The sequence below is a fragment of the Otolemur garnettii genome, unplaced genomic scaffold (assembly GCF_000181295.1).
Source record: "Otolemur garnettii isolate 467f Iridium unplaced genomic scaffold, OtoGar3 scaffold00025, whole genome shotgun sequence".
Lineage (NCBI taxonomy): Eukaryota > Metazoa > Chordata > Mammalia > Primates > Galagidae > Otolemur > Otolemur garnettii.
The window spans coordinates 5627752-5637303 of NW_003852420.1; the positions used below are offsets into that span (position 1 = coordinate 5627752).

The 9552-nt window shown below is 36.8% G+C and overlaps 1 protein-coding gene across 1 annotated transcript in view; it reads left to right on the plus strand.

Moving 5' to 3' along the window:
* The first annotated feature begins 8313 nt into the window (after positions 1-8313).
* MKKS (McKusick-Kaufman syndrome) overlaps positions 8314-9552 on the plus strand; it is a 15395-nt gene continuing 14156 nt past the window's right edge. The window contains exon 1 of the mRNA XM_003788013.2: positions 8314-8907. The gene's annotated coding sequence lies outside the window, so the exon portion shown is untranslated. The remainder of the gene's footprint in view (positions 8908-9552) is intronic.

Sequence of the window (9552 nt, forward strand, 5' to 3'; positions counted from 1 at the left end):
AAGGCAGGCATGGTCCCTAACTGCAGGAAGCTTATAGTCTAGTGATGAAGAGATGCACTAGACAGGTATAGTCAGCCACTGATATTCATGGGTCCCCTATTCGTGCATTCCACTGACGCGAACCCAAAATGTTCTGAAAAGAAAAACATGGATGGGTGTATCTGTACTGAAGATGTACAGAGTTTTTCTTACCATTATTCCCTAAACAATACAGTATAACAACTATTTATATTTTATGAAGTTATTATTATATAAGTCATCTAGAGAAGGATGTGGTAGGTTATATGCAAATACTACACCATTTTAAGTAAGGAACTTGCGCGTCTGTGGATTTTGTTACCTAGGTGGGTCTAGATGTCACATGGTTACCGCCCAAAACCAAGAGTCAGCTGGACAGTAATAATTAACAAGATGTTTTAAGATCATCCTAGACTGAGTTTCCTGGGAAGCAGATTATGAGGAGAGTTGGAGGCAGGATATTAGAAAGGACTTCTTGGATCATTGCCAAAAAAGAAGGGTCGCAGAATTGGACAGATAACGTTGGGCTGCACTGCAGACACAAGACGGGCCTTTCCCAGCCCCACAGGAGCGCTGAGGCTGGGTTGGCCCTTCAAAGATGTCCCAAGTTGGAGGGAAGGGCCAGGCTTTTATAATTCCACATTGATCAATCCCAAGTTAGAGGGAAGGGCCAGGCCTTTATACTCCCACATTGATCAGTCATTGGTTGCCCATTGCCCTGTCACCAAATCCCTTCAACCAAGTCAATCATGAAAGGGGACCGGCAGCTGAGGGCTGTTGCAGCACTCCCAGGAGCTGGGGGAATAAGTCTTTCATTCCTCATGGGGGTCAGGGTGGCACATCACAGCATTCACCACAAAGGTAGAGTTTGAAAGAAATAGGAGATGTGCTAGGGAATAATGGGGAAGGGAGAGGGACGAAACTTTAGATTGAGTGCTCAGAGAAAGGCTGTCTGTGTGGGTGACATTTGAGCTAAGCTGAAGCACAAGAATAAGCCACCCTGTGTGGAACAAAGGGAGCAAGATCCTAGTGAGCACGGGAAATATAACACACAAAACAAGTGGCAGCTACCTCCTGTTAGTGGGTGGCGGTTACTAGTTTTTATAGATCTTAACTCCTTACTGTAACTAAAGATGGAGTAAGTAAAAATGGACTGGGACTAATTGAGATGAGTAGATAGAGGAGAAAATGGGAAGTATGATTTTGAAAAATGAGTCAACTTAGTAAAGACTTTTAAACTATACAGCTTGGTTTTATTTTTTGCTTTCTGCATCTGAACAGCATTGAATCATGTTTTAAGATTTTCTTTTTCTTTTCAAACTGTATTCTCTTTGAGGGCAAGAATTATGCCCTATTCATCTTCGTGGTTCCCCCTGAGCCTAATAGTCTTAATAGTACCTAATAGACCAAAATGGACATTTGAATAAAATTAATCTTGTATTTTCGGGTTTGTTTATTTTTCTTTTTTTGTTTGTTTTTCTTTTTGAGACAGAACCTCATGCCATGGCATCATCATAGCTCACAGCTACCTCAAATTCTTGGTCTCAAGGGATCCTCATGCCTTAGCCTCCCTCAGTAACTGGGACTACAGGCACCTCCCACAACTCACAGTTAATTTTTTTTTTTAATTTTTCTATTTAGTAGAGATGAGGTCTCACTGTTGCTCAGGATGGTCTTGAATTCCTGATCTCAAGCAGTCCACCTCTCTCAGCCTCCCAGAATGCTAGGATTACAGTCACCTCACCCAGCCAATCTCATATTTGAAGTGAAAACTGATAATTCCAAAATGATGTGAAACTGGAGTCATAACTATATTTGCATTTGTCTTCACAATATTTCCTAGTTTTACAAGTTGTAGCCAAATGTTTGTCAAAATAGTAAATGATTATATAATTGCTTTGATCAAGTAGGAGTCTTCAGAAGTGCCTGTTTTTACATAAGATTTGTATTAAAGATAATACATTTCCCATAATAGCTGCCATGTATTGAGTTCTTCCCACATACTAGGTACTATACTAAGCTATAAATATATATAATAATCTTCATAATGTGTCCCCATATTACAGATCAGGAAATTGAGGCAGGAGAGAAGTAATTTGTCCAGCATCATAACTTAATTTGTGATGGAGGTTAGAATTTGGTTCCCATAGTTAACTCAAAGCTTTTGCTCTTAATTAATAACATTTCTGAAAATGCAGACCAAGTTTCAGTCATGCTAGGACTGTCATGTTTGATCAGTTCACAGCTCTCGCTTTATTAACTGTTATCAGAGAAACAATCATGAAATCATGTACCCTGCTTTACTCTGCCTTGGAGTTTCCCGATTTCCTTTACAGTTAGCTCTCCTGGTTCTCACTTTAGGAGCTTGATTGTTATCTATCCTGAAACATCCTAGAATCTGATGCTAGATTCACCCTACTCTAATCAAAATAGCCCTCAGAAAGACCTCAGAACCTCTTTCATAATTGTGCACTTTTTTTTTCATATTTAACTAACTGAAACTCCCCAAAAAATCAGAGCCTCCTTTATGGAGACCATATCCCTTATAGTAGATATTTCAATCCTCTGCTGTTCTTGCTCCATTCCAGATTAAGGAATGTTTTATTCCTTTTGAAATAGTCACAATAATAATGACAGTTAAAAATCATCAAGCCCACACTGGGAGGCCTACGTGGGTAGATTGCCTGAGCTCACAGGTTCAAGACCAGCCTGAGCCAGAGCAAGACCCTGTCTCTAAAAATAGGTGGGTGTTGTGGAAGGCACCTGTAGTCCCAGCTACTTGGAAGGCTGAGGCAAGAGGGTCACTTGAGCCCAGGAGTTTGAGGTTGCTGTGGGCTAGACTGATGCCACAGCATTTTAGCCTTGATGACAGAATGAGACGCTGTCTCAAAAAGAAAAAAAATTGTTTTTAACCTCAATGATTGGAATTAAGGAATTGAAGAATTTGCGAATACCTTCAGCCAACATTGTCATTATAAAAGGAAGTACATTATACAATTCCAGTAAACTTCACTAAATTTCATAATCAGAAGAACTATGTTAATCAGTCGTTTAACATTCTGTCTACTATTTTCTTCATGATTAAATTGCATTCAGTGGAAGTTTAAGGATAGTGTTATTTTTTCAAATACTTTTAAGTGAAGATTAAAGAGAACCTTACACTGTGTCCAAAGGACCAGCAGATGGCGCCCAGTAGGCAAAATAAGAACCTTTGATAGACTATTTCCTGTTTTCGGGTTGTCTTAGGCCTAATTTTGAAGTATCCAATAGCAAAACTTACGCTTTTAATTGACATTATGCTACGTCCAACAGTCTGGTAGGAAGAGCCAGCTGTTTACTGTGTTCCAGGAAGTGTAACTGGCTTTTCATCCATTGCCTTATTGTCTAGTTCTGTCACCAAGAACCTGTTAGCTTAAAATGTAACAACTTACAGGAAGCCAGTCAGAGGCCCTTGAGGCTAGAAATTGAAGAGACAGTAATCTCTTTAATGCAGATTGGGCAGAGGGAAAGTTATTGTCCTAGGCACAGTAATGTGTGATCTGATATGTATGCATGAGAGCTGCCTGGGAAGTATCCAGCCATGTTTGTCTCTGTTTTTCATATTGCATGGCTCCTATCTCAGTGTTTTTCCTTTTTGGCCTTTATAGCTACCAAAAAAAAGTACAGTGTTTGTAATGAGGTAGAAGTATAGCAAGCTTCTCCCCCTTCTGTTCATTAATCTCTGACTGTCATTTATACTGAGATATAAATTAAAGAAAATGGAATTAAAATTAGCCCAGCTAATCTCAACTGTTAGAAGGTCATAGGTGTGGTTTTGACAGATATAGATGCTTTTGTCCTCTAATTTTGGACAAGTAAACAAAACCACTGTTAATATAATATGACTAGCCTGTTACTATTCATCAAATCTGATCATTTGAGTGCATTCTTGGAAAATTTTTGTTTCAAACACAGGAATCTCTAGTGTCCATGAGATAGTTTGTACCACTTAGAATGGCTTGTTTGGAGGGAAGGACCATCTCAGGGTAAACTAATCAGCTCAACTTTCTGTTTTCCAAATTGGATCTTGCAGTCTCTCTGTTGCTTGAATAAAAGTTAAGGTTTTAAAAATCTTGCCAAGTTCATTTGAAAAATGAGCTAATAATTAAGAAATCTGTTCTTTGTATTTTGAAAAGCAGCATATAAAGCCTATAACCATGGACTCTGGAATATTTATTTGAATATTTATCACCATGGTATTTGGCAATAAAACATTGAAAAAAATCTCAAATTTCTGTTAGTCAGGATTGGCCAAATCAGGATATCGTCATATAATCAGCTATTAAAAATAAGAATGGAGATTTATATTCTTGGGAAGAGAAAAGATTAGAAAACAGTATGTATATTATCCTATTTTTGTTGAAAACCAAAAAGATTATAGCTTTTTTTCCCTTATGTTGATATTTGCTAACTTGTAAGTCCATACTATATTTACTAGGAAAGGACAGTAATACTAAAAAAAACCCCACAGAACTGAGAAGGAAAAATGTGTTAAAAGTTTTATCCCCCAAATATGTTTGTGTTTAAAAGCTCTACAAGAGGTTTATGATCAAACTTAGAACACATTGCCTTATTAACTAGCATATCAAATATGAAATTTCAAAATTAATATTGTCTTTTTTTGTACAACTAATGACAGGCCTTATTTAGTAAAGCCTATTGTATCTGGCCCTGAGAAGTTGGTTGTACATACAATAGAAAACATGCAATGTGCTGGAAAGCACTTAAATAGAAGAAATGAAATAGGTTTAAATTATATACTTGGACTATTTTAAAAGAGTGTTAGTTGCTAGTTCCATCTTCCTGGGTAAAATGGGTTCTTGTATGTGTGTGGTGATTCTTAAGTGTTTTCATGTGGATTAAATGCAGAGTACCTCTGAAGGTCCTTTGTAAAGTAAAAAGCCCTGACATATGAGGACATGTAGGTGCTTAGTAAACATTAAAGCAATTAAGCATAAGTCAGTCCACATCATTTACTAAACAGGAAGTTCTATACTGGGGTTCAGTGATGTTTACCAAATAATGAGTTTTTAGCTAAAATAGATACTGGTTTCCAGGTTTAACCAAACCTAAATCTTGAAAAAGATGCATAGATCCTTAAGTTATCCAAGTGGAAAGAATAATAGACTGTTAAGCAGGTCATACGTAAAGTGGAGCACCTGTCTTGTCTTTAACTCAGAGGGAACCCAAAGAGTCACTAGGTATAGGGAAATAACTTGATCTCATTTTGCATCCCATTTTCACTTTTCTCAAGGAAGGTCATAGGTGTGGTTTTGACAGATATAGATGCTTTTGTCCTCTAATTTTGGACAAGTAAACAAAACCACTGTTAATATAATATGACTAGCAGTGTACCACAATGCGTTCTGTTATCCACTTGGAGAAAACAGTACAGTACTTTCCCAGACATTGGTATTATATAGATTATAGTTTAATTTTGTCCAAACTTTTTTGTCTTTTTAAAGTTTATGATTCAGGAAAAACCTGACAACTATTAAGTTTAATGATTCATGAAGAGGTACATGGTGAATAACAGAGATATCATGTGTCAAAAGTCATGTGATTTAGTCGGGCGTAATAGTGTATACCTCAAATCCCAGTTACTTTTGGAGGCTGAGGTTGGAGGATCACTTGAGCCCCAGGAGACTGAGGCCAGCCTGGGCAACACAATAAGAACAATCTCTTTGGCTGGGTACAGTGACTTATGAACTCAAGCAATCTCTTTGGCTGGTCTTGAGTTCATGAGTTCAAAACCAGTCTGAGCCAGAGCAAGACCGCATGTCTACTAAAAACAGAAAAACTGAGGCAAGAGGATCACTTGCACCCAAGAGTTGGAGGTTGCTGTGAGCTATGATGACTCCATGGCACTCTACCCAGGGCGACAGCTTGTCTTAAAAAATGAAAAAAAAAAAAAAAACTCTTTAAAAAAAGGAGAGAAAAGTCATGTGACTTGATAAACTCATGTTGAGAGACAGAGTTAGAGGTTCTAACGTCACCTTAAATATTGAGACTGCATATGAATGGCACTATCTGCTAAATCTTTAGTTCTAGATGTTTTGTAGACAGAAATGCCACTTTTTAATCAATACAGGCCCTCTAAGAAGTAACCCTTATTAGAATTCCTCCCTCTTAACTCCCTCCTTCCACCCAAGTCCTCCCCTAATTATTTTGTTGTATCCTCAAATCTCAAGTCTCCAATGGCTTTGCACAGTCGGCTTCACAGTAAAACTTCATTATGGTATAGTTCCTGTAAGGGTTTCCTCCAAAAAGAGAAGAACATAAGCATGTCAACAAAAGGTATCGTCTCTAAGGATTGCAGAAAGTGTGTGGAAAACCAGAGCACGCTAGGAAAGGAAAAGGCCAGCAAGTACTTGGTCACAGAGTAGATCATGTTTCCTCCATGTAGTAGTTTTAGTTTAGAAGCAAAGTCCATGTAAAATGTGAATTTACACCTCGGAGAAAAATAGGTTTTTTTCCCCTCTTAATTTATTTTATTAAATCATAATTGTGTACATTAATGCATTTATGGGGTACAGTGTGCTGATTTTATATACAAATTGGAATGCTTACATCAAACTGGTTAACATAGCCTTCACGTCACTTACTAATTATTGTGTTAAGACATTTATACTCTCAATAGATTTGACATGTACCCTTGCAATATGAGAATAATATATATACATAAGAGTGAGACTTGAAGGCTTCTACTTATTTTTAGTAGATACACAGAACACAGAGATACTTCAGGCTATTTAGCTTATCACTACTGTATTTTTTTAAATCTTGGCTTTAAGGGGAGGGAATAAGTAGAAATTCTGTTCAGATATTTTTTCTAATGGCATTTAAATAAAATTAAATTTGATTTCCTAGTACTAAAACACATACAGGTTTATGAATTGAACTCAGTTCCTAGCGTGTTCCCAGGTGACGGAGCGGTCCTTATTCTTCTGTGCTCAGAGGACACTTGGAAAATGCGACCATCCCTATCACAAGTCTTCAAGCTAATCACTAAAGACTAATGCTATAAAAGCATAAGGAACCTTGAGAGGTTGTCTAGACTTGAGTACCCAAACCCAGTGCTATATCAGAACACAGTCTTCCTGGGCCCCAACTCTATGCTTTTGAAATCAAAGACAGGAAAAAAAAATGTTTTCAACACTAACTAGCTTTGTAACAACAGAGAAGTTTCTAGCCCCAATTTTTCATGTAAACTGTGTTGACAGTAACCCACTAGGGTAGGGTTACTAGTAATTCAGGGCAAACACTCTAAAATTCAGTAGCTCCACACATAAATGTGGAAATGGCATTAATTCATTCTAATTCATAGCATCCAAGCCGAAAGTCTTCAGCTACAATTGGAATCCATGCTTGACTGTTTGAGTATCAATTAAAACAGCATCATTCATATCTTGTCAGAATATAGAACCTAACTAAATTCTTACTATATATTTATGGATTACTGTTTGCTTCTTTTCTTACAACTGTGACTAAGTGTAATTTTTTAAAAAATATTCTAACTTCATGGTGACTCAGAAGAGAGTACATTAATATTTAAGGAATACTCCATTCGTGTTTCCAGAGTTCATACAGATTTCTCAGCAGGCGACATTGCTCCTTTAATAATTGTTGAACTAAAAGTTCAGTATTGTTTCATAAGATTCCCAAACATGACTCCCTGCTATCCATTTGTATCTACACATAGCTCTTTTTGTTTATTAACGTTGCAATTTATTATAATTAAAAATGTTCTAATAGTCAGCTTTTATTAGAATGCAATATGCTACTTATAGTAGTTGGTAGATGTAATTTAAGGGAGTCGGTTTTTTAGAGTTATTTTTTTTCTCCTTTAACTTTTTTTAGGTGCATTTATGCTGAAGTACTATGAGCCTTCAGAACTTCTGGAGAAACTACAAAGTTCTGATTGTCATGGTACCTTTAGTTGGGCTTATACACTTGGGGTGGCATAGAATCAAAACCAGCCCTGTTTTCCAAGTACCTAATAAGGACGATATTCCTGCACAAGATAGCCTGGGACTCTCAAAACTGCAGACGAGCCAAATCCAAGGGAAGTAGCAGGCTTGCAATCTTCAGGTAAGTTCCATTTGATCTGGTCAACCCATAGGTGCGTTCCATCAATGGAAAAGTTGATTTTACAGAGCCCTGGGAAGAAAAGGGCTTAAATGACAAGTTACCTTTTGTTTTTATTGTCATCTGCTGGTGGAACATTACCTTGTAGTGGCTTCTAAGAAAGTTTGTTGCACAGAGACCTTTGATGCTTCTCTAGCAGCATTCGGATGGAAAGAGAGAAGTCAGTTTCACTAGCAGTGTCACCAGGATCAGGAATGTGTACAAAGGAGCAGCTGACTCCTTACCATAAACCCACTTTATAGCATAAAAGTTTGAAATTTGCAAAAGGTTCTTGTATCATTCATTTTTTTCTAAGACAAATGAAAGTAGTTGTGTTCATCCCTTAACATCAGGTATTTCAGCTTCAACATGATCTATTACTTTTCAGAATCTCTGAAATAAATAGGCTGTAGTTCTATAATTAAGGTCTACAGTCCCTTATCCATAATTCTAAAATTCAAAAACTTCTAAAAATCAAACATTGTATATAACTCCTTTGGTGGCAAAACTAGATCTTAACTGAGACAATTTATAGTACAGTAGTTACTTCTTAACTACTGTTTTTCTTTCCATAGTTTCAGTTCCCATGGTCAACTACAGAATATTTAATAGAAAATTCCAGAAATCAACAGTTGATAAGTTTTAAACTGCACCATTCTGAGTAGCATGATGAAATCCTGAACTATCCTACCCTGTCCCACCCAGGACATGCATCATTCCTTGGTAAGGCATGTCTACACTATACACAGTACCTGCCCCTTATTCATTTATTAGCAGTCTGGGTTATCAGAAACAGAGGGTATCACAGTGTCTTTAACCCTTATTTTACTTCATAATGTCCCTAAAGCACAAGAGTATTGTGTTTAATTTATAAATTGAACTTCATCATAGGTGTGTGTGTATAAGAAAAAATATAAAGTTTGGTACTGTCTGTGGTTTCAGGCATCCATTGGGAGTCTTAGAATGCATCTCTCATGGATAAGGGGGGACTATTGTGTTTATTCAACTTCATATGAAAATTTAGTTCTGCAGAAAGTTTACTGTTTGGTTGTATTATGCTATGATTATATTGATTTTTGATATTATACACTTTTACTTTGATTATGGAAATTATAAATACAATATTATATTTGTAAAATCCAAGAAATTATGATTTGTAAAACTTAGCCAGCCTAGGGAGTTTCAGGTAAAGAACTGTAACTCTGTAATTTTAAAGTGTTTTCTATTAGAATATACCTTTTAACTTTGAGATAAGTCACATGCCCTAAATTAAGGCGTCAGATGGATCAATTGAGGTTTGCTCCTTACAGAATAAGGACATTGGTAAGATTTTCCTTATTTATAAAAGGTCAGCGATTTTGACTTGTA